Below are 27,834 nucleotides of genomic sequence, written 5' to 3' on the forward strand. Positions count from 1 at the left end.
AAAAAAAAAAACAAAACAGAAAATAACATGTCATAATGGAAAAGAAAATACATGAATTCAAATGGCTTGCTATGCACATAACATGAGGTCTCTTCAAATCAGTAGGAATCCCATTTGATCAGAATCTTTTGATTGCAATATAAAATTGTAGATTTTTTGAAACAGACTGAAGCAACGTGAGGGTATTGTGGTATTTGTGTTAGAATATAAAACATGCTAAGAGAATGGTAGTATGTCTGGATTCACATAAGAACAGGGTCTGTCCTGGAAAACTGTATCAGCAAATGTTATAGTTTTCCTAAGTACCACCTGACAGTCCTTTCCTCTACTAAAAATGAACTTTAAGAAAATGTCAGTCAGATTTAAAATATCCACTCACAATTCTGTTCCCAACAACAGGTAAAAATAGATTATTCATTTCTCCCTACTTATACTCTGCCTATTACCTGACTCTCATAGTCTTGAGAACAGGACAAACAATATATTTTCTTCCATTCTTGAACCTGAAATGCTTTTTCCTCCCTTCCCCATCTATGAGGATTATGAAACATGGCAGTACAAAACTGACAGAAAATTGACATCCCAGTGATGATTTAAAATGAATTTGACTTTCACTTAATGTGTTCTTTTTACACATTGGACAGTAGAAACAACTAAAAAGGAAAATGAAATAAAAGGCAAAGGCCCATAATTGTTTCAATTTATTTTTCGCTTTGCTAAGGAAAAATTGACTTTTCTGGCTACACAGATATCTAAGTGCTCTACATTGAGTAGGTAAAACTAGTCAAGACTCTAACTTCTAACTTCTATCTAACTTAGCTAATTTCTCAACCAAGATAGGTAAGGTACATAAGTAACAGCATTCCCTGTCATAAACATGCAGAACCATATCAAGGAAGCACTGGTATTTGGGATCCCATAACCACTCTTTTCACATCTTGGCATTCAAAAGTATGAATTTGAGCTCCTCTGAATTTCTGAAGCCATTCTCTGCACTCACTCCTCCTAAGAAAAACAAAAATTCTGGCACAATTCTAGATCAGACACCATAAAATACCTCCCTAAAAAACTTAATCACCACAAAAATCTACGTATCTCTCCATGAACACTGTTGTGAGAAGCATCTTTATTCAAGCTTGCTCTATGAATTTCAAGCTTGCTCCACAAATCTCATTTTTGAGATGCCTGCTTTCTTAAAAAAAAGTACTATATTTTTTTTCCCTCTTAGAAATGTGTGCATTTGTGCCACTCCCAGCCACATCAGGAACAGGGAGCTCAGCTAGAGGATAAAGAGCAAAAAGAGAAAAACAAGCAATCAAAAAAACGTAGGCTCCAGTAAGAGATTTTAATTTCCCTTTAAGAGGCATCAGGAATTTTAAGCTTGGACTGAAAGCTAATGCAACCACCCAAACAGGAGTCTCATTACCACAAGAATCCTTACATAAACAGTGTTTTGACTATGTAATTTTCTGTAAGGATATAAACTTGATAAATCCATTTGTCCTACAGGTACATTCCAATAGAAGGTCAGGGGAGTGTTTAACAACAGGACATTTAGATAAAATGCTTTCACATCCAAAGCTGGCATAAATCAGCATTGTTCCAGTCACCTTAATGAAGCTAAAAAAATTACTTTATCTGGTATTCCCCCTCCCCTCCCCCTTCATTTTGATATAGTAATACTAGATTTCAATATGCAACTCATCAAAAATTGATTAAAGTTTCTGTTCAATGACTTCTTTTCATAATTTAGATAAGCAGTGTTTTGAAATCCTCTCTGAACCATTCATACAAGCTGAACCCTTGGAAAGCCCTTCGACATTTGTAAACCAAAGGTTAATTTGATTATTTTTGTTCATGTGAGTTATTAATATCTTAATATTTTAAAATGTGGCCATTTCACAATAAACACATTAAAAGCTTTACAACTCAAAATAGTTTAGTTAATTTCATTTAATAATGGAAATGAGGCTTTTGGTTCCCAGCAAGTCACAGGCATACTTTTACTCACAAAATACATTAGAAGGATTAGAACATTAAATGTTCCTGAGAACAATTCATTTATAATTTTAGTCAGGAACATTTGTAGTGATCATTTGAAAGAGAATAAGATCAACAGAAAAGAAAAACACTTTTATTCAATTCCAAATCATCAATTTCCTACAATTAAGGTTTTACACTGACATAACACTTGCCTTCTGGATCTCTTCTGAGTCAATTATATTATCTGCTTTTGACAGAAATGAGATTTGACTTAGATATTGAAATTTTATCAACGGAAAGTGCTTAGTGAAAACAAAACACAACTAAGGCTGCTTAGAGCATGTAAGTAGTTTTGCTCTGATTTCTGTGTCTTTATGCTTCTTTCTTTTCTCAGTACAAATTTGTTAGGTTTTCCAATATGCTGTTGTAGTTGTGGCCATTTCCCTCTTCTTCCTCTTTATTTCCAAGCTCAAGGAATATATTCCTTACAAGTGTTATCTGAAGGTTCTCCTAATCTTAGGCTCCTTAGTCCTTACTCAGTTGCAAGTCAATCATGTGGATTGTTCTTCCACTTCTCTGTGGAAGGGGACAATGCTTTTTTCTGTATTTGTTCCAGGTTCTTCAAAAAAAAAAAAACTACCATGAAACAACAACAACAAAACTACCAGCAACAACAAAAAACACACTTCTTTTTATTAATATTGTTTCTTAACAGTAATTTCATACATGAAAAACTGTCAAGTCATGTACTGAAAGTGAAGAACAACCAACCTCAGAACTAGATCAATGTGCAAAAATGTGCCAACTTAAAATCAAGAGAAAGTAATTTTAAGAGGCAGGTAGGAGGAGCTATAAATATAATTTCTTCAGCATTTGCTCTCTATTGGCATTATACAAGTTTCCTAAACCCATACAACTTCAGACACAAAAGTGCATTTCATTCAGAAGCAGTTGTAACAGAACAAACAATTGAAAATGTAATCTGGAAAATACTTCAGCAGTATTGACAGAAAAACTATCTGAATAGTGGGCCAGATAGCTCTCAGGCAGCTAAATAGTATTAATTGTTTGAAAAATGCCAAAGCAGATTCTCTAGGAGTATACATTCTGAAAATGATCTCTAGACTGTCTCCAGCAATGATGCTCTGTGACTAATAACCAAGAAACATTAGGAACACCATTTAATAGGAACCATTCTTTACAGAGCAGCAATTACAATAGCTGTGATCGAAAAAATATTAGGAGAAATAACTCTTTTGTGCTAGTATTTGTTTCCTATGTTTTAAGTAATTGTCTTGTGTCATTTTTATTTTTTTTGCCTATTGTGTGCTTCCATAATTCAGTCTGCTTCATAGCATTCTCCAAATATTTCTACTAAGCTATGAAATCCTACATTTCAAATATTCTCATTCCTTTTCTTTTATGAAAAGAAGCATTCATACCCTGTCCTAAACTGCATGTTTATCACAAGGCTAAACAGTATATTTAAGGTATAGGTGGTTTTTTAGTTGTTTTTGTTTTTAAGATGTAAGGTAAAGTCACAGATAAATTCCTTTCTCTTACCTTCTCTACATTTGAATTGAATAAAATGGAATTATTTTTAAATGAGAACAGTTTGGGGCCCACTGACACATAAAAGAAATCTCTTTAATGAGAGAAAGAAGATAATTTTTTTAAAAATAGTTTCACAAAATATCATAGCATACCATCTACAAATATTTTTGTAGATTGCTTCTGTATTCCATTTGTCTTTGATTATGTCTAAATTATTGAAAATGAAGACTAAATTTGGCACACAAAGAGCTACATCAAATTTCGTCATACAAAAATATCTTCAAGGAACATAATGAACACATAAATGCTGTGTATTTATATAAAGCATGATGGATTAGCTATTTCTCAAAAGCTGTATTCTTAAATTTTATGGTCATTTTTTCACGAACTGGATTTCTACCATAATTGTACAATCTGAACAGAAGCTTCAAAGTGAGAAATAATATCTAAGTACAAATAATGTTCCCTTTCTGGAAATATTTCATGACACACATTTAAGACTTTACAAACCATGCATTCACAAGAAGTTTATTTCTGCATGCATGTTAAACTTAACTGAAGAAATAGCTCCTGTGCATCATGCTATGAGACTGCCAAAGTTAGGTTAGAAAACATCTGTAGTGTAATACAACTTCAAAAAGGCTATAAGATTGTTTAAAAAATCATGACTTGTGCTACCTAAGTAATCAATCATTGTGTGATGCGTTAAACAGGACATGTGAAAACATACCAAATAATATCTACTAATTCATTTATATTTTATTCACCAGAAAAGAGAACTTTGGAGACTGAGGACCATAATCATACACACATATTACTGTCTTCTTTAACCTGCAAGAAAGTAAGAATGAGTTAAGAAAAAAAATAATAATTAAAAAAAAAAAACACAAAAAAATCATTCTGAATTTGCTGCTATGACTGCAATAAATGTATCCACATTATTTCTTATTTAATTACTTTGATCATGCTTAGGGTCTTTGAACCCTCCATCAGTACAGGCAGAGCTTGTGTTGCCAACAGAGGGTATCCTTATTTATTACATCACTTTACTCATCATTCTTTCTTAATAGGAATTTTGCAAGCATAGTGACTCAAAAATGGTCCAGGATAACTCTCTTACTGTTCAAAGCCCCATTCAATCCATTCAAGGCCAGGTTGGATGGGGCTTTAAGCAACCTGGTCTAATGGAAGGTGTCCCTGTCCATGGCAGGGGGGGTTGGAATTAGATAATCTTTGATGTCCCTTCCAACCTAAATGATTCTATGATTCTATGACTCTAACTTCCCCCTTCAAAATAGGAGTGGAATTTTTCTAGTGAAAACTGACAGGCTTTTAAATTTAACTGAATTTTGAACCATTTCCATTTATTTTGCCCCTGACTGTATTATCCATCTTAGCAGACTGCTAAGGCTGTTAGACATATATAAAAAGCTAAGCTTTTCTTATCAGTTAAATATGCAAAACAGGGATTGTAAATTTTGCGTATTATATTAGAAAAGGTAAAAAACTCCTTGCTAAAATTCATGCTCACTCTATATGAAGTAAAAAGACATTCCTAAAATTTTCCTTGCAACAAAACTATATTCAAATTTCATTACGTTGACCATGTTGCATGTATTCAGGTATAAAACTCAGAACTTCAGAGAACCCAGTGGATAAACGGGGCAGAATGAAACTGGTGGATATCTTTGAAATGACGGGCAATAACTACAGCTATACTAAGACAGGATGGCTGAGAGAAAGCAACAGAAGAGATTATAGGAAGTTGCCTTGTCAATCCAGGCAGAGATCATTTATGATCCAAGCACTTTCTCTGCCTGTTGAGATAAAACAGTTCTAGCATTATAATCATAGGATTGATGCACAGTTCAAATGACAGGAGCTTAGGTACTGATGGCTATATCAATTTGATTTTGTAGATATGGCTCTGCGGATAAGCCTGGAGTTGCCCCATTCAGTTGCCCAGAACTATAGTATGATTCATAATACAGGTTCCAGTTATAAAGTTGATGTGACCATAACAAGAAGTCTTGAGTCTCACTGGACTAAGGCTGAGGATATTACAGAGCCAGATTTTCATCAAGTAAAGTTGCAGCTGCTTTGCTTTGACATCTGCAATAAAATGGAAGTGAGGAACTCTGCTTTTGTCACATTTTTTTCCTATGCAATAGTTTAAGATTCTGTTTTAGGTAGGTTTCTGTTAATAGTAGTAGAATTAAATGGTTACATTAATTACAATTATTGAACTATTTGATTGTCATAGATATTACTTTAAAACAAAATGTCACTCTGTGGATTGTGAGAAAGACATATTTAAGATATTTGGTTAATTAAGGGGCTTCCTGAAACTGTGCCCATGAATAGGGACAGAATTAAATTCCTCCATCAGCTCCAGTGCTAAGGAGATAATGGGCAGCCTCATATTATTTTATGTTTATCACCAGGACAATTTTAAGAAGTAAAGTCTTTAGTTGCTGTGTTTACATGGACAGTTTCATGTACGCTGAAACTAAAAATTACATTAAGTAAAAGCTGACTTATCATCTTGAATATCTTCTTTTAGCCCTGCAGCTCCTGAGTTCCCAGCACTCAAGAACTGATACCAAAAATAATGGACCTACAGAGCAGCCAATGCTCAAGTTCTGGGAGGGAGTATCAAAAGCCAAACACTGTTTATGTAAATCAGTCAAGAAAATAAAATACTGTATTTTCTCAGAGGCTGTAGATTAAATTCTTGCAGATACCACTCCTACTTCTTTTCATCAACCTTCAGTCCCAGGAACCTAGGACCAGTACAGATAGTATAGTCCTTTGAAAACAACATCCCACGTTCAAGCCAGCATCAAAGCATAAAATGAGTGAAAATGCTTGCAAATAGCTTCATACCAAAAGAAGCTCTGTTCTGCAACAATGTTGCAAACTTCTTTCTTAAAGGTTTAATATTTAAAAATATTTGGATATATTTGCACATTTGATGTAATCTCCTTTTAAGGAAGATCTTCTTCAAGGAAGATGTGGTAGCAATTGTTCCTAGAGATAACAAGGGAGATGAAGACTGTTAACACTTCTTTATCACTTTGTCAGTTGCTAAGTTTAGTACTTAATAGGATATCCGAGTTGACAAAATTTCTGTTACTTCATCTGAGTTTTCAGAGGCGCATGCCTGAAATGGATGTGCATATGAAATAAAATGTCCCCCACGAGATGCTTTAAGAAGGTATATGATTTTCATTGAGGAAGTTTAAGAGTTAAAATCAGAAAGCCAAATTAAACTCCAAAATGCAGATGTGCATGAAAGAGTAGAAACTGGACCATAACAAGAATTTTATCATTTTAATCTATTGCCAATATTACAGCTGGACTATTGTTCGTCTGGAATATATGTTCCTCATGGAATATATGTAAATACATGCACCTGTTTTCCTTGCCTAAATGAATCCTGAAAATCACCACTTCAGGCTTCAATACCTATATATAGATTTGCTGTAGGGATGATAAACTGTGATGAAGCTCCATCTTAAAGGCATTACGTTGAGTGGTATTAATGGTTATTCCTCAGATTGTGCGTCATTGACCTTCACGGAGCCATTGACAGAAGTCTGCGCAGTCTGCATATGCAGACTGTCATCTGTGGGGTTTTAAAACATAGAAACAAAGGCCTGCGCAGGCACATGTGCAAGCAGACATGGCTTTTAAAAAAGCTCCCAAAATGTTAACCTTAATAGGAGTGTAAACCCATTTAAAACAGCAATACTCCATACTGTTTAGATGGACCTCCGTACAAAAATAAGCATGAAGAGTATTTACAGTCCAAGGAAACAACAATTTTATTCCATTAGAAGGCATAGTTGTAGCCTAGAAGTGAAAGAGGAAAGAACCCAGGGCTTAGAAGGAAAACTCCATCTTTACATTAAACACACTGAAGCTTTTAACGTATTAGGCCTGGAAAACTTAAACAAGTTATATCCTTTCTTGTGCTAGTGAACTGCTGCAGCCATCAGATCAGCAAAATGCAAGGCCTCTCCAGTATTTACATGAGTACATATTGCTGCATTATCAGAGTTCCAATGGAAAAAAAAAAAAAAAAATGAGGAAAGCATTTATTTAACCACAGGGCACCCCCAAGCAGATACTAATATAAAGATAGGGAAATAAGGCATAGAAAAATTTATATTATCCAGAAGGGATTATGAAGGAAACCTGTGCAGGAAAAAGGAATCAAACTGTTTCTAGCAGGTTAACTCTGGGCTAACCTGTTAACACTGGAATATCCTTTTTTTCTACAGCAAAACATTATCCCTCTCCTACAGCTACGAGAGTTTCTAACAAGTCCTGCTTTCACTATTCCTGGAGCTAACATGGGAAAAAAAGGGGAAGGGGAAGGGGAAGGGGAAGGGGAAGGGGAAGGGGAAGGGGAAGGGGAAGGGGAAGGGGAAGGGGAAGGGGAAGGGGAAGGGGAAGGGGAAGGGGAAGGGGAAGGGGAAGGGGAAGGGGAGGGGAGGGGAGGGGAGGGGAGGGGAGGGGAGGGGAGGGGAAGGGAAGGGAAGGGAAGGGAAGGGAAGGGAAGGGAAGGGAAGGGAAGGGAAGGGAAGGGAAGGGAAGGGAAGGGAAGGGAAGGGAAGGGAAGGGAAGGGAAGGGAAGGGAAGGGAAGGGAAGGGAAGGGAAGGGAAGGGAAGGGAAGGGAAGGGAAGGGAAGGGAAGGGAAGGGAAGGGAAGGGAAGGGAAGGGAAGGGAAGGGAAGGGAAGGGAAGGGAAGGGAAGGGAAGGGAAGGGAAGGGAAGGGAAGGGAAGGGAAGGGAAGGGAAGGGAAGGGAAGGGAAGGGAAGGGAAGGGAAGGGAAGGGAAGGGAAGGGAAGGGAAGGGAAGGGAAGGGAAGGGAAGGGAAGGGAAGGGAAGGGAAGGGAAGGGAAGGGAAGGGAAGGGGAGGGAAGGGGAGGGGAGGGGAGGGGAGGGGAGGGGAGGGGAGGGGAGGGGAGGGGAGGGGAGGGGAGGGGAGGGGAGGGGAGGGGAGGGGAGGGAAGGGAAGGGAAGGGAAGGGAAGGGAAGGGAAGGGAAGGGAAGGGAAGGGAAGGGAAGGGAAGGGAAGGGAAGGGAAGGGAAGGGAAGGGAAGGGAAGGGAAGGGAAGGGAAGGGAAGGGAAGGGAAGGGAAGGGAAGGGGGAAGGGAAGGGAAGGGAAGGGAAGGGAAGGGAAGGGAAGGGAAGGGAAGGGAAGGGAAGGGAAGGGAAGGGAAGGGAAGGGAAGGGAAGGGAAGGGAAGGGAAGGGAAGGGAAGGGAAGGGAAGGGAAGGGAAGGGAAGGGAAGGGAAGATATATGTACTCCTAGAATTTCTGTTAACATTAGGGTGAATATGGAGAAGCCCAAAGACTGAAGGATTCTGGAGTCACAATCATAAATCTGCTGTGTTGTCTTGATTTTATTGATTTTTTTTGGCTGTGAAATCCTGGATTTGATGTTCTGTGTTTTGGTACAATATAAATACAGTTCCAGGTTATGAAACAAAATGGTTATATTGCTGAAACATATAACCATACACACACACTCAAATATACCTAAAAAAAAAATAAGCTTTCAAAAACATGAGTTAGAAAATGTCGGGTTTGAGTATCAAAGAGATTTAATAGCTCTGGGTTGTACTGGTAAACTCCTATGATCAGTATAAAATCTTTCATGTTTGACTAGAACTTATAGAATGATAGATGATCTAGACACAGAGAATAATTCTGAAATTCATTATTTTTCATGTGTATAAATAATACGTTCTCAGAAAAAGCTTGAAACAAAATTCATCAAAATTCAGTTTATTTTTAATCAACCTAAACAAGGAGTTCCTGACAAACTTCCAAACTGAGACTTTGTGATCCATTTTTTGGCTGAAGATTTTTTTTTGCAGTAAGTCACAAAGCCTAGAAAATAAAGCATTATAATGAAAAGTCTGTGAGACCCTGAAGTGTAGCAGCAGGAATACTGCTCCTATAATATTTAAAAAAAATAAAAATAAAAATCAAACAGCCACTTTAAAAGCAGACTAATAGCCAAACAGCATAAAATGACATCAAACCCAAAACACAGCAGCATTTTAATAGAAGAAAGCAAATTCATCATTCTGGCAGTCAGTAATTTTATAAAGGCTCCTGTTCTCATTATGCCTCTTAGTGTTTTAACTACAGATGAAAAATAGAAACAATCTTAGGCTATTCCCGGCAGACTCAAGTAGGTTTAAGGGTGACTGACCAGATGGAAGACACTCACTTTTAAAGCACTATGCTTTTCCTTCCATTCCCTCTGGCACTGAAAAGAGAGAAAAGCACTCCTGAAAATTTCAGGCTATGCTTGTGGAAGCAGTAATATATGTTTAGCTAAAATTATTTTAAATAGGCTTCTGTGACTCCTGATTTACTATATTAAAAACAATTGGAACGTGTTTCATGTAGCACAATAGCCAGCTGGGGAAAGAGCAATTTTTAAAGAACTTAACTTCAGGTTAGTACAGGGAAAACTCTGCACATGAGAAAGGAAATATTTTCTGTAGAAGAACACAAGAGGCCATAGGTCAGGAAAGGTTTATATGTTACAAGTGTAATAGATATTTAAAGTTATAGTCAGGAAAAAAATGTATTTCTGGAGTGGTCATGATATGAAATGTTTGTTCTTTTGGCTTATAGTTTCAATCCTATCTCATCTACATGAAAACTGCCTCAACAAATTTTGTCTTCTGAATGTCCAATGCAGAGAGGTTGTTCTTAGTCTCAGCACATTCAGAACCACTAATGATGTATGTTATAGGGTGTGACACAGATTTGTTCATCAAAAATCTCCGTCAGTTTTAACAGGTCAATAGGACTCATCTGACTCCTCCCACTCCATCCCTGCTATAAAATATCTTTGACAAGATTAATGGGGATCCAGTTTGGATTGCACTGACATTAGTCTAAATCCAATGACAACAGTAGGATAAGCATAATACTTTTATCCAACCCAAGTTCATCATGCAAAGTGCACATTTTTCAATCATTTTGACTTGGAATGGTCAACAAACAAAAAACTATTGGGTCAACAAACAAAAAACTCTATTTGCTTCTAGCAGTAAAATGACAAGAAATAGAACAGTAATCTTTTCTTGTGATAGTAAAGTAAGAAAAGATTTTTTTTTATTTTTTTTTTTTGGACTGTGGATACCAACATGAGAAAACTCAAGTCTACAGTTAATATATTTGTGACTTTTGTAGTAACTGTCACTCAGAGTCAGCATTGTTGGATGTTCTGTATTTGGCTGTTATATAAAACCAGTGGATTTCAAATGTTTACTAAAAAAGCATCTTCTCAGTAAGATGCAAGTGTTGGGTTTAGTCACCAGTCTGAAGATCAAAAACAGTTATAAGATTCTGTGTGTAATTTCTGGTGAAAAGGCATTCAACAGTCCACCCTGAGCTATTGTGTGGTGCTTCTGAGGTGAGTCAAACTCATAATGCTTTCAAAATAGAGAGTGACTTTTGAAGTAGGCAATAAAAGGAAGCGAAAGGGGCTCCTATCTACTCAGTAACTTAAGCATAAGCATAAAATGAATAATTTGATAGTCAAAACAAACAAACCAAAAGTCCAAGTGCTTTGCTGCATAAGTGATCCAGTGGCAACACTCCAGCCCCCTCTGGTGTCTCACACCTTGTGAGACTGTCTCTTGCAAGCGCCAATACAAGACGTCACCTTTCATATAGGCAAAACAAGCTCATATCTATTTTTTCCTATTGCAATGAGTTTCATTGCAAATTCAGAGAAAGGCTTGGATGCTTCAAATAAACTGAGAAAAAGAGCCCCTTTGTCATTTTATCCCAAACAATACAAGTTAGATTGTGCAGGTCCATTGATTTCATCACTCAGGTTCTCTCCTGATCTGATTATCACTGAAAGTTCAAAAGATGAGCAATTCAAATCTACAGATGAACATGAGATATAAGTGAAGAACAAGTTTTGGAGTGTGATTGTTAGGGACCTAATATATTTCTGATTATTCCACTGATCTACATGTAAATTTCAGCAAGTCCAAAATAAATTGCAATAAATGCTAAGAAATGGAGTCTTGGAAATCAGCAAAGATGTGATTATTCAATATATAGTAAATTGCCTAGTTTGTTAAAAATGCAATTAATAGTGTTATTGTAATTGAAACATGCAGATATTACAACATATTTGAACCCATGGCTTGTTCTCTTTTTGTGCTCGTATTACATTAGTTTACAGAAGCTGAGCTAGGGAAATCCATGGGGAAACATTTTCTTTCAAACATGCTGCCTGCTATCAAGAGCTGGGCTCTAATAGATTTCTGATATGACCACTTGCCTGGCAGGCATCTTGGTCTTTTTCTTATATATCAAACTGAATAGAAGTTCCTTTGATTTACAAGTCTTTAAGGGATAAAAATCAAACTTACACCTTTAGAGTGAAAAAAAAAATAATAAGTTGAATGAAGGCTTTTTTAGGAAGAAATAAAACTGAACAAGAAACAGAAAATGGGAATGAAGATCCTGGAGAAGAAAGCACTGGAACGTCCAAACCTGGGACGTGTTTGACAGAGTCTGAATAAGTGTGCAGATAAGGAGGAGGAAAACAGCCAGAAGCCAGCTTCAACTTCCCTTTTACAAATCCATTTTAGTCTTGTGCTTATGGTAGTTTTCCTACAGACAAGACCAGTGGTTTTGCATAGTTCACTGACTGTTGTGTTCTGGACTACTCTGCCCTTAAATACCTTTAGAGTTTTAATAGGACTTTTCTTATTTTCAGTTGACTATTCTGGTTATATAATGCAGAGACTACCAGAGTGCCTTCTTATTCCTGCCCTTATAGCTGTGGGAGTATATATGCATTTTACTAGAGAAATGCCCAGCATGAACAACAATGAAATTAATCAGATTTTCTTATTTTCTTTTTATTGTACTGTGTCTTAGCAGTAATGCTTCTGGGACATGTTCATCTATTGCATGGACTATATCACCTATTTATACTTATTTTGAACAAGAGCCTCTAAAATAGCTGTGCATTAGTATTTCTGCCCATGTTGTTCAGTCTGCATGTCGCATAAGGAGGGGCAAATATCAGGGTAGTTGAGGCCTTAGAGATATAAAAGGATTCTAAAAATCAAGTTACAATTTGTAGTCCTTCCTACACTTCTCTTCTTATCAAAAGTACATAAAAAGAAAGTCAACAAACTATATGTGTTGATGAATTTATTTGAACTTATTTGACTTTCACGAGTACCGATTGTATTGAAGCTTCTCATAGGTTTTAAGAAAGCAGTATTTCATCTTTTACATGTAAACTGCAGTTGGTCTAATCCAGCTAATTAGGATGAAAGCCAGATTATGTTGAACTCAGCAGTTCTATATAAAATATTGAAATGTTGAATCCAGTATTTTATTCCTAGTTACAATTTAAAAAATTCTTACACCAATTATTAGAACTTCCACTGATAATGCTCATCATCTTAAAACACTTAGCTTGGGCATTTTACATTCAAGTCTTACAAAACTCAGGCAATAGCTACCAGGTCATGTTCACCTCTAGGCAATTTAGGTATGTGGGCAAGACAAAATTTTACTTCTCTAAAGATGAAAGGAGACAGACCAAGAAATTAGTCTAGTAGCCATAAGAGGAAGCCAAGGGAACTGCAACAGAACCAGGGGGAGATCCTTGAAAATGTGGCTGGTAATTGCTGCAGACACTCAATAGTCCTAGTAATTACAGCTGCTGTGGCCCCACACAGACTTACTTGTCCATAAGCAATGCTATGGTAGCAGACAGCTGGTTCTCCAAAGTTCTGAGGTATGCAAAATAGTTGGTAATTTGGCAATTTGGCTGACCCCTCAGCAAAGCAATGTCCACAATGCCAAAAACAATATCACAGAATTTGGATCCAGCACATCTAAAATAGAGAGGTCAAGTGGCTTGTCCAAGGCAGGTAGACAGTCAGTATGAATTCTGGTTGTGTTTCTCTGGGAATTCTGCTCCTTGGTTTGCACTCCCAAGAAATCACATTTTGTTGTTGACATACCAGTTGAGCAAAAGGTTTAAACACATGCTTCATGAAAAGAAATTTAACCTGATACTCAAAAATTTGAGCTCTGACAGACTTTCCTAAGATAGGCCCATACAAATACCTATTTATTTTCCAGAATAGTGCTTACAAAAGGCTACCATTTCATCTGTGCCACCAGTCAGTTATTCTAGTTTTGCAGTCAGAGCTGCAGTTTCAGTGAAGACATCCATCCTGAGCAGTAATTAGATGCATGATTTGAAAGTAATAGTCTAACCATACCTATCTTGTTCTTCATAACCTAGTATCTTTTATGACAAGAGGATTTCTTGTCAAGGTCATCTTCACAGTTGCTGAAGACCATGCAGTGGGTGCTTTTATACAGCAACGGCAGCACAGCCACAGTAAAATGAACTATGTCAATGAAAGCTGCAGTGATTCTCCTTGCATGGGCTACTGACAGCATTAGCCCTGAGGATTTGTCAGGACTATGTTCCAAGTTTATTGAAGACAGCCATTAGAGTACTGCAAATTGTCATCCATACGATTTCAAACTACAGTTGCTCAGCTATGTAAGTTTTAAGCTCTCTGTTTGCATATTGATTATAGCTTGGCCTTAATAGCTTGTCATCTAACCCCCCATATTGGGCTATCCCCATTTTTGATTAATTTTATCATTAAAGCACTATTAACAATTTCATTGTAAAGTCTACATCTCACTAGTTAACTCTTAACATTCAATGATAGGTTAGAAATTGGCTAGTCCTCTTGGGAAACAAGTAAAAATTTCAGCACGAAATAGAATTACTGTGCCATATCTTTATAAGAAAATCTAGCCAACCTGCATTGCCATTACCTTATAAGGAATATTAGGTCATTTTTAAAATTTTAATTTGAAGATGTCCTTATGTCATCAGTTATTCTAGTGCATTTTTACAGAAATATCTGGAGATGTATAAGAGATATCCAACATTCTTTCCATTAATATTAGCAAAAAATTCTAAAAAATTAGTAAAAAAATTGAAAACTCTAGAATGAATTGATAATGTAAATGCCTAGCTTCATCAGCTGAACAAAAGATAAAGTGTATAAGTTATAGAGATTTTATACCCTTCTCATACCTAATGCCAACATTTTTTGGTATTATTATTCAGGCTTTTTTATAAACAGAGATCAATATAAATGTATACTTTGGACCTGAGCACTTTATCTGTAATTCTGTAAAGCCAAAGAACTACAAGAAGACTTGCTGACTTAGAAATGGTGTGGTTTGGTTATCCTACAGACCTTTTTTTTTTTAATCAGAATCTTCACTGACTTGCAAATTACATCCAATTTATGCCCCAAACTAATCAATGACTAGTTAAATGTTCAGATTCACTGATACTGATAATTTAGTTTATATTTATATCCCGCTTACAGCATGGAGAGAAAGCCTTTAGCAGATAGCACAAAGCCTAGAACTTTTCAAAAAGTAGGTCCCATCACACATTAAAGTGGACAGTACAATATAGGTCTCATAGGACATTAACAAGATTTGGTTACTCAGGCTTTCCTATGGAGATAAGTAGTTGTATATCTCATGTATTGCAGGATCAAACCTAATGATTTGTAATATAGGGACACTGACATGCTAAGTTGACTTTCTTCATTGAATGCCCCACAAAGCAACTGAGATTGACCTTTCTTGTTATTGGTTTTTTGATTGTGCTTTTTAGTATTTAATGGTGGGAATGTGTTATGTAACATCAATTTTAAATGTTAACCTTGACTTAGATTTATTTTTTTTAGCTACAAAGCAAGCCTAAATGCTACTATGATACTTTTGTGAGTTGAATGAATTTGCAAATATATTTGAAATACTTTTTACATTCATAACACCTGAAGAAGAATCTATTTTATAAACTTTGAAAATTATGTATTTCCAAGCTTTTTATGAGCCAACTTCTTCTGAATGCAAAATTCCCAACTGCTATTTCTGGTCATCTGATTTATAAGATCATATTTAAATGTTATTTACCCTTTGCAGGCTTCATAAAACAAACAAACTAACTAACTAAATAAGAATCCCAAGCATTTAGTGATGTAATGTTGCTTTTGTAACCCATTTGTTTGGTATCCAGAAGAAAAATGTCTCTCTTGGTAAAATAAATGGCCTGCAAATATCTGTAAATTAGACCAAGATATATACCAAGATGACATTTATCAGTAAGGCTTTATCCTGCAAAAGAATGAGCATACTGGCCTCAGGCCAGGTAAACAAGTAATAGGCTATTCACTGTACAAAGTTTAATCCATGCATAAATTCTTTAGTATACTAGAGAATAGTACTCAGCATCTAGGAGACAGACTTGATAAAAAACGTGTTCAAAAATGCATAGTGGGCTTAAAATTTTGTTCTGAGGTGGGCATAAAAGCAGCATTGGGACCTCTTAACTCATCATCTTTCATATAGGAAAAAAATGACAGACAAAATGTCAGTACAATAGAATGAAGTATCACAGAAATGCTCAAGTTGTACCGCTAGCACACACACTATCTCACCTGAATTCAGTGCTCTCAGTCAATTTTATTATGAACTTTTCTGGATAGCGTAGATACAGTTGAGACTCAAAAAAAGGGAACTTGGAGCTGGTGGAGCTCAAGATAGAGCGTCATCAAGCGTGAGAATAATTAAATGACTAATGAACTATTATAAACTATATGGGCTTCATCAATAAAGACTATATTTCTTTTAAAGGGTGTTTTTCCAGTTCAGCACATTGGCCTAAATAAATGAAACAAAATGCACAGCTTGCAGTAGGTTCAATTGTAATAATAATTTTATATCTCTCTCCAATTATTCATCTATGAATACTGGCTGCTTTATGGAGAGTAAATTCAAAGGCTAGAGAAAACATTTTGCTACTAGGAGTAAATATAGAATAAATACATTGAGTTTATAGGACATTTCTCATTGAAAAAAAAAATGAAGAGAAAGAGGAATTTGACCCAAGGTATCTTGACTAAATAGATATTAGAGTGCTTGAGGTAGAAAAGATGCACTAGATGAACTGACAGCCAGTACATTCAAGTTCCAGTGCTGAAGGCCTAGCCAAATGATACATTCAAGTCTCAGAGGCTCATTAACTTGCAATAGCATTTTTACAGCTTACAAGAAAAAAGCCTCTCTCTATTCATTGGTGGGGGGTTGGCTGAGAAAGAAAGACTGTTTAAGGCAAGATCCAGCCAGTCCAGATCTGCACCCACTGCCATATATAAGCAGGGGGGCCCCAGATATACAAGTCCTGGACATTCTCCAATAAACATTCTCCTGATCAGTCAAGTCTCATTATTTATTTTCTAAAAAAAAAATCAGATGTTTCTGTTCTTTACAAAACAGTCATAACAAGAGGTGGGAGTGCTGTATACATAAGGAACAGGCTGTGATGGCTGCACACTCTGTATTACTACTCTGCCCTCTTCTGGGACTGCCAGCATAGTGCTTAGCCAGCCCACAGCAGGTGATGGCATGGACCCAGCAAATCGTACAGTAGAAATGTATGATTTGACACCTGAAAGACTGAAAGATTTGCTGTGAAAAACTGAGTTTCCTTACTATATACTTTTTCATTCTAACTAATACACTACGAGGAATACTAAGAAAAAAAAAAAGTTTTTGCTAAAAACAACCAGTCTGAACAAAACAAAAACCATGGCAACACTTCTTTTTTTTTTTCTGTTATATTGCCTGAATATTTTCATTCAAACTTTGAACTTTTTTAAAATGGAAAATAGCAGATACTCTATTTTATTTTAAAATTCAAAATAATACGTTGATTTTTGAGTAGGTTTTTGACTGGCTTATCATGCTTTTTACTTACTTTTCATTGCAAAGAGGCATTTCTAGGCAATTTCAGAATAATCAATGACTGCTGGCCATCATCATCATATTTAACATTACAAAGAAAATAGAAATTAGCATTTTAAAGTGGCAATGTTTAGAAATGAAATCTGAAGTACATTTTTGTAATCTATACTAATCTGCTGTTCCCAAAGATTTTTAAAGCTTCCACACTGTATTGGGAAAAAATACCTCATGCCCCAAACAAGGTCAGAGTTGTTTGAAGGCATAAAAAACAAACAAGGTGCCCTAATTTGAAACTGTGACCTTACCAGCACTGGTGAAAACTTTCAACCAACTGAGAAAAAAGGTCAGAAGTTCATATATGTACAATTTATTTTTAAAAAGAAAACACTCTTTTTGTGCTAACTCCTTTCTGGTGGCCCACTCAATCTTTAGATCTACTCTTTGTTAAAGTTAGAAGCGTTCTATTAATAATGCTTGACTGTGTAGCTGTCACTTTACAGCACCAACATCCATCAGACAAAGCGTACACATCTACTTTAATTACAGGCATACGAGAATAAAAGTTACAAAAAGTAAGACATTTAAGAGTCAACATGCTATTTTCATTAACAAGATCTCTATAAACTGTGTGCTCTCCAGGTAAGGTAGATCTCTTGTCTTTGTGAAATTCAATCTAAATTTTTTATAAAGTAGAGTCCAAGAATTTAGACAAAAAGTCATCAAGAATTCATCAAGTCACAGAACAGCTACACTTCCTGAGTAGTTCATTTGCTGTTTAGTTAATGTGGTGACCTGTTGTACTGAGGATAAGTTATTAAGTAATGAAATAGGATGATTGGATTAAGCTAATTGCTTGCTTTGAAATGACATTTTACAAAGTTTCTTTGGCCTTGCTATAATGAATTATATAATCTAAGTCATGCCTTTTTTTTTTTTTTCATTTCACAACTTCCAAAGTCATATTTTACCTGATAGATGGGATTGCTAAAATTGTGATTAAAAAAAAAACAAACAGGTCACATAATACACTGCTGCTGTGAAGCACACTCTACACCAGCAGTCATGTGCTAATCAGTCCAGCCTGAAATGCACAGGCAGAAGATATATTAATAAGTATAATTATAATTATAGGTCTGAACAGATCGTTCACGAAAACAAATATATTATGCAGGGGTATACATGATCTAAGATAATATAAATTTTATATTGAGAATAATCATACTGAAAATAAGGCTGCTGTATGAAGAAAGTCTGGGTTTTGGCTGTTTTGTTGTTGTTTGTTTGTTTGTTTTTCTGTCAAATTACAATGGGAGAACCACATTTCCAAAAAACAGAAAGTCTTTACTACAGTATTGCTTCTTGAGATTTTTTGTGAACAGGCTAAAAGTTCCCATGGGTCCCCATCTGCTCTTCTTACTCTGTGTGCGTGAGGTGAGCAGTTAATGGCATGCTCTGGGTAGGACAGTACAAGGCTGATAGCTGTTTCAAGTTTAATCCCACAGCAGACACAAGCCAAATGAGCCAATGTTTCTTTGGTACATCTCTACCGGCATTGTATGTCCCATAACTTTAATCTGCCCTGACAAATCTGCCAGTGTTTCTGACAGGTTTTCAGACAAAAACCTGTTTTCAGATAGGATCCATAATCCATCTACCATCAGTTCAATCATTGCAGCCTCTGGTGCAAAAGACAGCATGGGGTTAAGGTCAAGAGAGGCAGAAAGTGTCAATGGGGTAGAAAGAAAGGGAGAAGAACAGATTATACACAGCAAAGAAAGAAAAATGAATAAAAGAAATGGAAGGACTTGCAAGAAGGCAAATTTTTGGCAGAAGCGGCAGAAGCCTGTCATTGCTGTGCTGCCTCCAAATGTCCCAATCCCACAAAGATACTTGCCATGGTAAGGGCAACATGTTTGTACAGCACTTTTTTGGTAGTTTCTGTTCTTGGTCTCATTTTAAGGTTGACTGAAATGAAAGGAGCCCCAGGAAAAATGAACAACACTTTTTCCCTGAAACAGTTAGGCATGGCTCAACAGCCCACAACTGCCTTTAGTGAAGATACTATTCTTACCCCATTTCCCATGGTGAGGCTTAGGGGAAGGCAAGTGTCAGGGCATTGCTCCATCTGCTGTTCCTCTGCAGACCTACCCCCACATCTCAGGAACTCTCAGGCTCTCTTCTGAGAGATGTTCACTGTGTGATACAGACACAGCTTATAGCTTGGCTTGTCCTGCAGCCTCATGTCATGGACTTTCCTCTGCCTTTTGTAGGTATAAGCCTCTCTTCCACAGAAATTGAGATACCAAGTCAGGAAAAATTTTTTTTAGACAAGACTGAAATGCTGGCACTTGTGGGAGTAAAACCACGTAAGTTACAGCCCAGCTTCTTAGAGTCTGTCTTTCCCTTGGGCCACCTGCAGCTTAAGCTGAATTTAACAACTTCTGATATTTTAAATGCTAAGATTAGGCATAAAAAATTTAGTAACATCCAGTATTCATTCTCATGCACCTGTATATATATTTCTTCCACGGAGTGGCAGAAGAAATTATTGTTAAGACCTTTATGTTTTAACCAAGCTCAGATTATCTCTCTTACATTGACCAAAGTTATCTGAAATTACACTCACAAGCAGAATTTATTTTTGAAGGGACTTTTCACATTTTTTTCATTGTCCTAGGGTAAAATCTGATCCTGTGTACTCCCAAAAGGCAGTTAAGAGATATAGCTTTTGGGTAGAAATCTTGGGCTGTTTTCCTCTAAACAAGAAAGTTGGTTTTGTCTGCTTTAGTTTCTAATTCTTTCGTGAAAGAGAACTTAGTTCTTGTAAAATTGAGAAAAAAGGTTCTTGTTTCCTTTAGTCTTAACCACAAATTACATGTCAGCTCAAGCATTCATCTTTTTCTATGCTGTGTATTTGCATCTCCCCTTGCACACATTTTGTATCTGATATATATGCTACAGAAGAAGTCTTACATGAAAGTTACTGCTCTGTTTCTCTTGTAAATTGCTTGGTTATATGCTAGCTAATATGAAAGCAATTTATCAAAATTGTCAGATGGACTTTCTTGTTATATCTAAACATGAATCAATCTTCAATGAAATTCTGAGCTAACAGAACTAAATATATAAACTCAGTGATATCAAAAATAATTACAAAATAGGATCCTGCAGAGCTAGGTTAGAAATGTGGGAAATGTATAGCAATGAAGCTTGACACAGCTGTAACTCTGAAGATGCTTAGATGTTAATGTGAAAGAGTGAATTCCACCTGAAAGGAATAGGGGTTTCCTTTGTAAATATTATACTTAGAGTCTAAGTGAAATCTTGAACTGGGGATAAGTAGCTAGCAGGATTTTTCTTGCTGCTTCTAATTTTTACAGTATAGTACCACCTAGAGGTTCTCTTGTTCTCTGTGCCGTTTATGTGAGAAGTGTAAAACAAAATCTTGGGAGCTTTTTACCATGTGCATAGAGAAGACAGATGCAGGGTGAGAAAGAAGACAGAATCAAAAGGTGGGGAGGATGGGCTTCACTCAGAAAAGAAAAGCCAGTGAAAAAGAGAACTTTTCTCAGTCATAGTTCTCCACTACAAGAGTTATAGCCACTCAAATTCGTGCAAAGATGATTTTAGATCTAAACCAGATTTTTTCTTGAGTCCTTTTGGATATTCCATGTCATGCTATGTCATAAGAAAAAAGGTTGTGCAGCTATTTCCTACCCCAACTGCATCACAGGGTAGGCACAGATTTTTCCCTCTCACAGAGATATATAATCCCTCACTCTCATCCTCTCAAACATTTTCAACCAGTACTAAAAGGAATAATCACTTCTGAGACATGATTTTACTTTAATTATGCCAGATGAAGTTTTCCTATCTGAATCACTAAATGAAATAATTAACATCATCCACACAGAATATTCATTCAAAAGATAAGCATGCATCTTTTTGTCTGAGTCTAATTCTTTTTGCTCATGCTCAAAGCCACCACATTAAAACAACAGCAACAAAACCAACAAAAAACAGTTTAATTCTTGCCACCAAAATATTGTCTGTAATATTTAGCACATATAATTCGGTCTGATCACTTATGCTTTTTGCAGCTGTGAATCTCTCCTGTGTAACTTTATGTTTCAAATAATCACAACCTCACCATTTTCAAACCAGATACTAATGACTTATTAAAAATATAAATTAATATGTAACAGTACATTGGCACTGTACCTAATGGTATTGGTTAAATCATATTTTCACCTGTGTGTGGTAGGACGCATTTTGATATTGCATTCCTGGACCCAGGAGTCATTTGTGTTTCCATTACTAGCAGACCTCCAAGGTACATGCTCTAGGATGATAAGATTTTCTATATATCTCCTCTCACAGGTCTTTGTGAAAGGGTGGCCAGCCTAATCTTAAAATGTGTTTGTTTGTTATTTTATTTTTCTCCCCTAACTTACTTTTATCTCATAGATTTATTATTTTATGTTGGATTTTACTGTGGTTTAATTTTTCACAAATATATCCGACTTTTACTCCACATATTACCAGGTATGAATAACATAAATGTTCACTGCTGAAAGTGATGCTTTAGGCAGCTCCTACTCATGTGTCAATATGAAAACAAGAGGCTGATGGCGACGCTTGATCTTCAGAAAGCAAATCATGTTATTGTCTGTTATTGTTTTGGAGAAGGATCTTTCAGACGTAAGTGAGACAATAACAAGAAGTAGAAAAGATGGAGTAAAAAAAAGGGAGATAAATTATATAGTGACAAAAGAGAAACAGAAGTATTTCTTTTGATCATTTGTCATTTTTTACTAGAGCTAGAAAATAACATGTTCAGGTATGCAAATTATCGGTACACCATGACCACAAGATTTGCCCTAGCAAATGATCACAATACTAAATTCATATCTTCAGATACAAATCAAAACCTTTATATCCAGTCTAATGATTTAGACTTCAACATTTAGATTTACAACACTTGAAAAAGAAAGAGAAAAAAATGTGTTATGGAAAAGAAATATGCTTAGGGGCAGAGAGACTCTTTTGTGCCCACTTACTGTGGCCTCCCAGGGGAGCTACACCTTTGAAACACTCCAGCATGAGGTTCACTTTTCATTTAATACTGACCAGCTAGAGCAGAAAGCACTGAATAACAGAGCCTCTATTTCAGCAACGATTCCTTGAGAAGCCTGGATATCCTGACATAAAATAGTCTCTTTTCCATAGAGATTCATTAGGACCCATGTTATCTGTAGGGAGGACTCAGTCTTTTTGCATTCAGAAGCCCTGGTGCCACACTGACATCAAGTGGCTTTAGTTATGGCACTATAATTTAGTTTATCATTTCTGAAGTCTCCTGGAAGTTCCAAAAAAAAGGTAAATAGGAGCAGGGTGGGTTTTTTTTTTTTTTTTTTTTTTTTTTTTTTAGCAGTCACTACAGATAATCCAAGAGGACAGAGCCCCACAAGACTGTTGCCTCCATTATAGGGAAGTAGGGGTAGTGTTTCCTGCCTCCTCACTTGCAAGGTTTCTGCCCATACCCTTTATCTTCTCTCTGCATGTAATGGGAGATAGTTTTATTCATGTTAACAGAAGTAGTGAAGTGTATTCTTCCATAGAGAAACCGATCCCAATGGAATTAAGCATAATCCTCTTACCTACTTAATAGAGTACAGACTAAGTGAAACACTGAATAATCTTTCCTGTGATTACATATTTCATTGATAGGTGCATGTTGAATATATTAAAGATAATTTTCCTGTTTCTAATGTGATATGAAATGCCTCCCATGAATTTTAAACAAGATATGCGTCTTTTAAATGGTCTTTTAACACTCATGTACCAGATTTTTACTTATTGATTATTGATAAACTGGCAACAGATTGTCAGGAACATAAAAAAGATATATTAGTTCACTTGTTGTGTTTTCTCAATGGTCTGTAAACTCCCCCTTATTTCAGCATCTGCATTTATCTTTTGCTAACAATAGGGTCTCTCTAACATGTTGTGGGCAGGAAATCATGTGCATATAGTAACTTCCATGAACACAAAACTACAGAAATAGAGTGTAGACAGAGTTCTTATGATTTTGGATTGCTTCAAGCATGGGATTTTCAAAAACAGTAATTAACTCTCCTCCTTTATAATCAAGTAGCAAATTTTTGGAGTGATCCTTTACAGTCTCACCTGGGACTTGACACTGATTTTCTTCTATCTGAGTAGCCCTTATACTATGACAGAAACACTTAATATTTGCAGGTATTTCAGATACTTATTCTGGGTCTTCATCCTCCAGACTGTCAAGTGCTCTTAAAGGGGAACTGATCTCTCCCTTAACCAGAGCAGTTTCCATGATTTAAAAGTATCTATTTGAAACTGACACTGGCATAAGCATGCAAAACACACAGTTGGTTTTCGTAGTTTAGTTAGGATTAAAATGGAGATGATAGAAATAAGTCATGAGTATTCAGATTGGTAAGTAGTAGCTGTTGTTATACCCCACTGTGATCTGAAGCTCTCATGAATATGTTATAATCTCTTTCTACATAATAATGTAGAAACAAGAAAGACACAAACAATTCTTTGATGTTATTATATCAAACTTTAAGCTCATAGGAAACAAGATACTTTCTTTGGGTCTACACAGAACACTGCATATGGATAGAGTAACATTTCTTTTAATTTTGAAGAAACATAAATTGTGCCACAACCTATAGCACAGTTACAGCCAGTGCTAGGATGAATAACTTATTTGGGATAATTTAAAAAAATAATCTAGTTGTGAGGTGTTCCAACGGTCTTCTCTGCTTTTAACTATGAGGGTTTTGTTAGTTAGTTAGTTTGTTTGTTTCTGAAGAGCTGGCCATATCATATAAATAGCTGAAAAAAACCAAACCCCTACAGTTGGAAAATCTAAGCACATTCTCTGGAGATAAGTATGCTTATGTGGGCTATTTTATCCATTCTGTTGCCACAACTACATAACTTTCTGTATGAGCCCTCTTAAACTAAGGGTGGCAAGATGGTTTTCTATCTTTAGCTGAGTGTTTAACTTAGGCACTCATACACTATCACCACTTCTGCCTACCCCATACAGTCAAAGTTAGGACCACAGGGAAGAGGCCTTAATAACAGAGTAACGTATTTTTTATGGTGATGATTCTTTACATTAGCATAACTTGTGAAGCTAGCATATAAAGTCATGCCAATGTCCTCTCTCTATATATAAAACATACTGTCTCTAAAGAAAGCATAGATAACTTGAATGTTTTCCACTTTCTACATATATTTTTATTATTATTAGAAATTTTAACAATATTAAAATGGTTAAGTCATAGCTAAAAGTCTTCTCTTTCTAAAAACATTAACTCAAGGTTAAGAAAACCATCTGAGAGAGACGGAGGATTTGTCACCGCATTTTAGTGTTTATACACATAGCTGTGATTTCAAGGATATATTACATTTGTTAGGTACTAACAGTATTTTTTGAAAATGAATACTTTGAAAGATGAAAGCAAAAAGAAGAAAGAATATGAAAACAGACATAAATTTGTCTTAATACTGGTTCAAAATACTAAGTCTACTCCTGGGTAATTACAATAAATTGCCATAAATATGCCAGCTAATATTATTTCATGATAATCACATCATGAACACCAGGCAATTTTGAAATTATATTTAAATGAAGATTGGAAAAAAAAATCACTCCAATCAAGAACAACAAAAAATGCCTTTTAAGAGGAACTATCCCCCTCCAATTACCTAAAATTGATGGCTTCTTAGGAATAGCTAGTTCCCATTAGCTCAGTATTTTTAAAATTGTAAATATATTTGAGCTCATTATTATTATTCTGATTACCATGAAAAGAGTTTGGGGCCAATGAAACTCTCACCACCACCCTCCATCTATTTCAGGATATTAGCTAAGAGAATCAGATAAATATTGGACAGCATCCAACATCCAGTTCTTAAATTTCAGTATTCTGAATATCGAATAAAACCCTAGACAAGTGAAATGTAATAATGTCAGCTGATAAGAAATGCACTAATAAATTCCACAAATTTGGCTTTTTATGTTATTAGGAAGTGAGATTTTATATCTCTATAAATGCGGTTTTTATATATTTTATATAATATACCCACTTCATATGTAGAAATGTGTGTATGTGTGTACACATGTCCTATGTACATGTACATATACAGGCATATGTATATATATTTAAGCACTTATTTTTATTTTCATAAGAAAAATCTTGTATGAGAATCAGAGAGAGAAAGTAAGTACCTTGAGATAAAGCCCTCTTTGAAGGCAACAGATATAATTGCACAATTTCCTAACCAGATGTCCAACCAAGGAACTGAAACAATGAAAGGTGAATACCCCGAAGAGTAGGTTTAATTGAGTCAGAATCATTTTGAGAAGTTAAAACAATGTTTGTGAAATGTTGTCTGAATATTAATATTGCCCAGACCAGAACAGTTTTTCTTTGCACAGCGGGTCTCCTTCCACAAGAACATTTATAAAAGCTTTTTGAAGATTTAAGTGGAACTGTCTGGTATATTCCCATGGGGATGGCTGATTTTCATGTTCCCTCAATCCAGACAATATCATTTCTGTGGTGAAGAGCTAATGAGTAAATTTATCTTGGATACAGAAGGACCCAAGCAACCCATTTTCTACTGCCTTCACCTCTTTCTCCCCATGAGTAGTTTGATCGGGCCATAGGTGGTTGACCAAAGGTGCTCAAATCAGGAAAAGGATTTGAATTTGTATCTCTCATGTTCTACACAGTTGCTTGAATAGCAAAACCCCTTGGCAGGAGAGCCAAGAGCCTTGTCTCTTTGACAAAAGTATTATACCTTTGATCCACGAAGAATCCTCAGTGAAAACATTGTTTAAACCAGTATATTTCCCCCAAAACTACCTGCTTTCACAAAATTAAATTTATTGCTGAAATCAAAATAACTTAAGAAATCCTAACCAGCTATACCAACTTATTTGTTGTGATAATAATTTGTTATTAGAAAAAACATATCCTGGAAATACAGGAAAAAAATGTGTCTATTCTGCAAAATATCACTAGTAGTCCTTCAATAACATGAGGTCTTTGCTGCTGTAGTAAAGTCATAAAGTAAGGAGCATCACCTGATCATGAAGTGATCAGTAGTCAATAAGCAGAGAGGTGGCTTCCTGAGCTTTCCTGGCAGCAGTCTGCTTCTGAGCCTGTTATGAGATATTCTGGATTTAACTTGCCAAATATCAACACAGGAAATCTCTTCTTGCTAATTAGACAATTATCCCATCCTGGATTCTGGATTCAGAAGGACATATCATCATAGCTGCAGCTGGCTACTGCATACAGGCAGACTGACAAAGGTAATGTCACCACATTTTAGCACATCTCCTATGGGACTAAAACTGCCTCCTCTTTGTGGAATTTCTGTAAAACCCCAGGTGCAGTGCAAGTCCACAGTCTTGTCACAGTTCCCTGAAAGACAAACAAAACTTCCTGTTCCATAAGATGTCCCCTAGCACCTAATCATACAAGTGACCCAAAAGTAGTGACCTATGGAGGGTATTTGCAGGGCCAGTTACCTAATTGCAGAACCATTAATGCAAATTGAAATAGAATGAGCATGCACATTTTAACTAACATTGCAATCATTGTGTGGAACAACATCTGCCACACCATCCATTTAAAAAAGCAAGTTACAATTAATCTTTGCTTGCCAAAGTTTTCTCCTATGTAAGACACTTCATATTAAACAATGAAGTTAAAATTACTGCTATGATGTATGCTTATTCTGAGATAATTGTCTTTTGCAGTAATTGTGCAATCTTCCTTCATAAATGCAAGATAAAACTTTTGCTTTTCTGTGTATGTGCAAGTGCCATATTCTCATGCTTAATTTATTCCTCTATATTCATACATTACGAATTTAGAACATCAGTTTTAAAGGTGTCTCTCTGATAAATTTCTGTCTGCTCAATATTTTTTCCTGTCAAGCAAATTATATTTATTTATTTTTAACTCTCCTTTATGTTAGAATAAAATGTTGATGGATATTGGTTTCCATAGATCTCATGAGAAGTTGAAAAGATGATTTAATATTTTCTATTTGCAGTGAAGAGAAAGGCCTGAAGAAAAATGACAGCATTTGAGATTTCTTGCCACTGCTAGACTGAAAATCAGTACAATTTGATGTGTTGTTTTGGTTGCTTTTCTTTGGTTTTGCTTGCTGCTTTTTATATGACCACCACTGAATTAAAAATAAACAATTAAGCTAAAACTTCATTAACATAGGCAACGTGATTTTTCAGGCTCATAAACTACCATTTAAATCAGTAAAAATTGGACTTTTGATGGTCTGCAGTACAGTCACATTTTCTGTACTCATTGTCATCTTCTTATTTATC

At 35.9% G+C, this 27,834-nt stretch overlaps 1 long non-coding RNA gene across 5 annotated transcripts in view; it reads right to left on the reverse strand.

The window, feature by feature from the left end:
- Positions 1-280: 280 nt before the first annotated feature.
- The window catches only part of LOC106037625 (uncharacterized), a 79,307-nt gene continuing 51,753 nt past the window's right edge, over positions 281-27,834 (reverse strand). Inside the window, exons 3-6 of one of the 5 annotated variants that reach the window (XR_007169229.2) lie at positions 26,563-26,640; positions 9,790-9,828; positions 4,268-4,368; positions 281-2,602 (exon numbers count right to left, since the gene is read on the reverse strand). This is a non-coding gene — a long non-coding RNA (uncharacterized lncRNA). The remainder of the gene's footprint in view (positions 2,603-4,267; positions 4,369-9,789; positions 9,829-26,562; positions 26,641-27,834) is intronic. The other 4 variants (XR_010834766.1, XR_010834765.1, XR_001208143.3 and 1 more) reach the window with 4 other exon arrangements.

The sequence above is a fragment of the Anser cygnoides genome, chromosome 13 (assembly GCF_040182565.1).
Source record: "Anser cygnoides isolate HZ-2024a breed goose chromosome 13, Taihu_goose_T2T_genome, whole genome shotgun sequence".
NCBI lineage: Eukaryota > Metazoa > Chordata > Aves > Anseriformes > Anatidae > Anser > Anser cygnoides.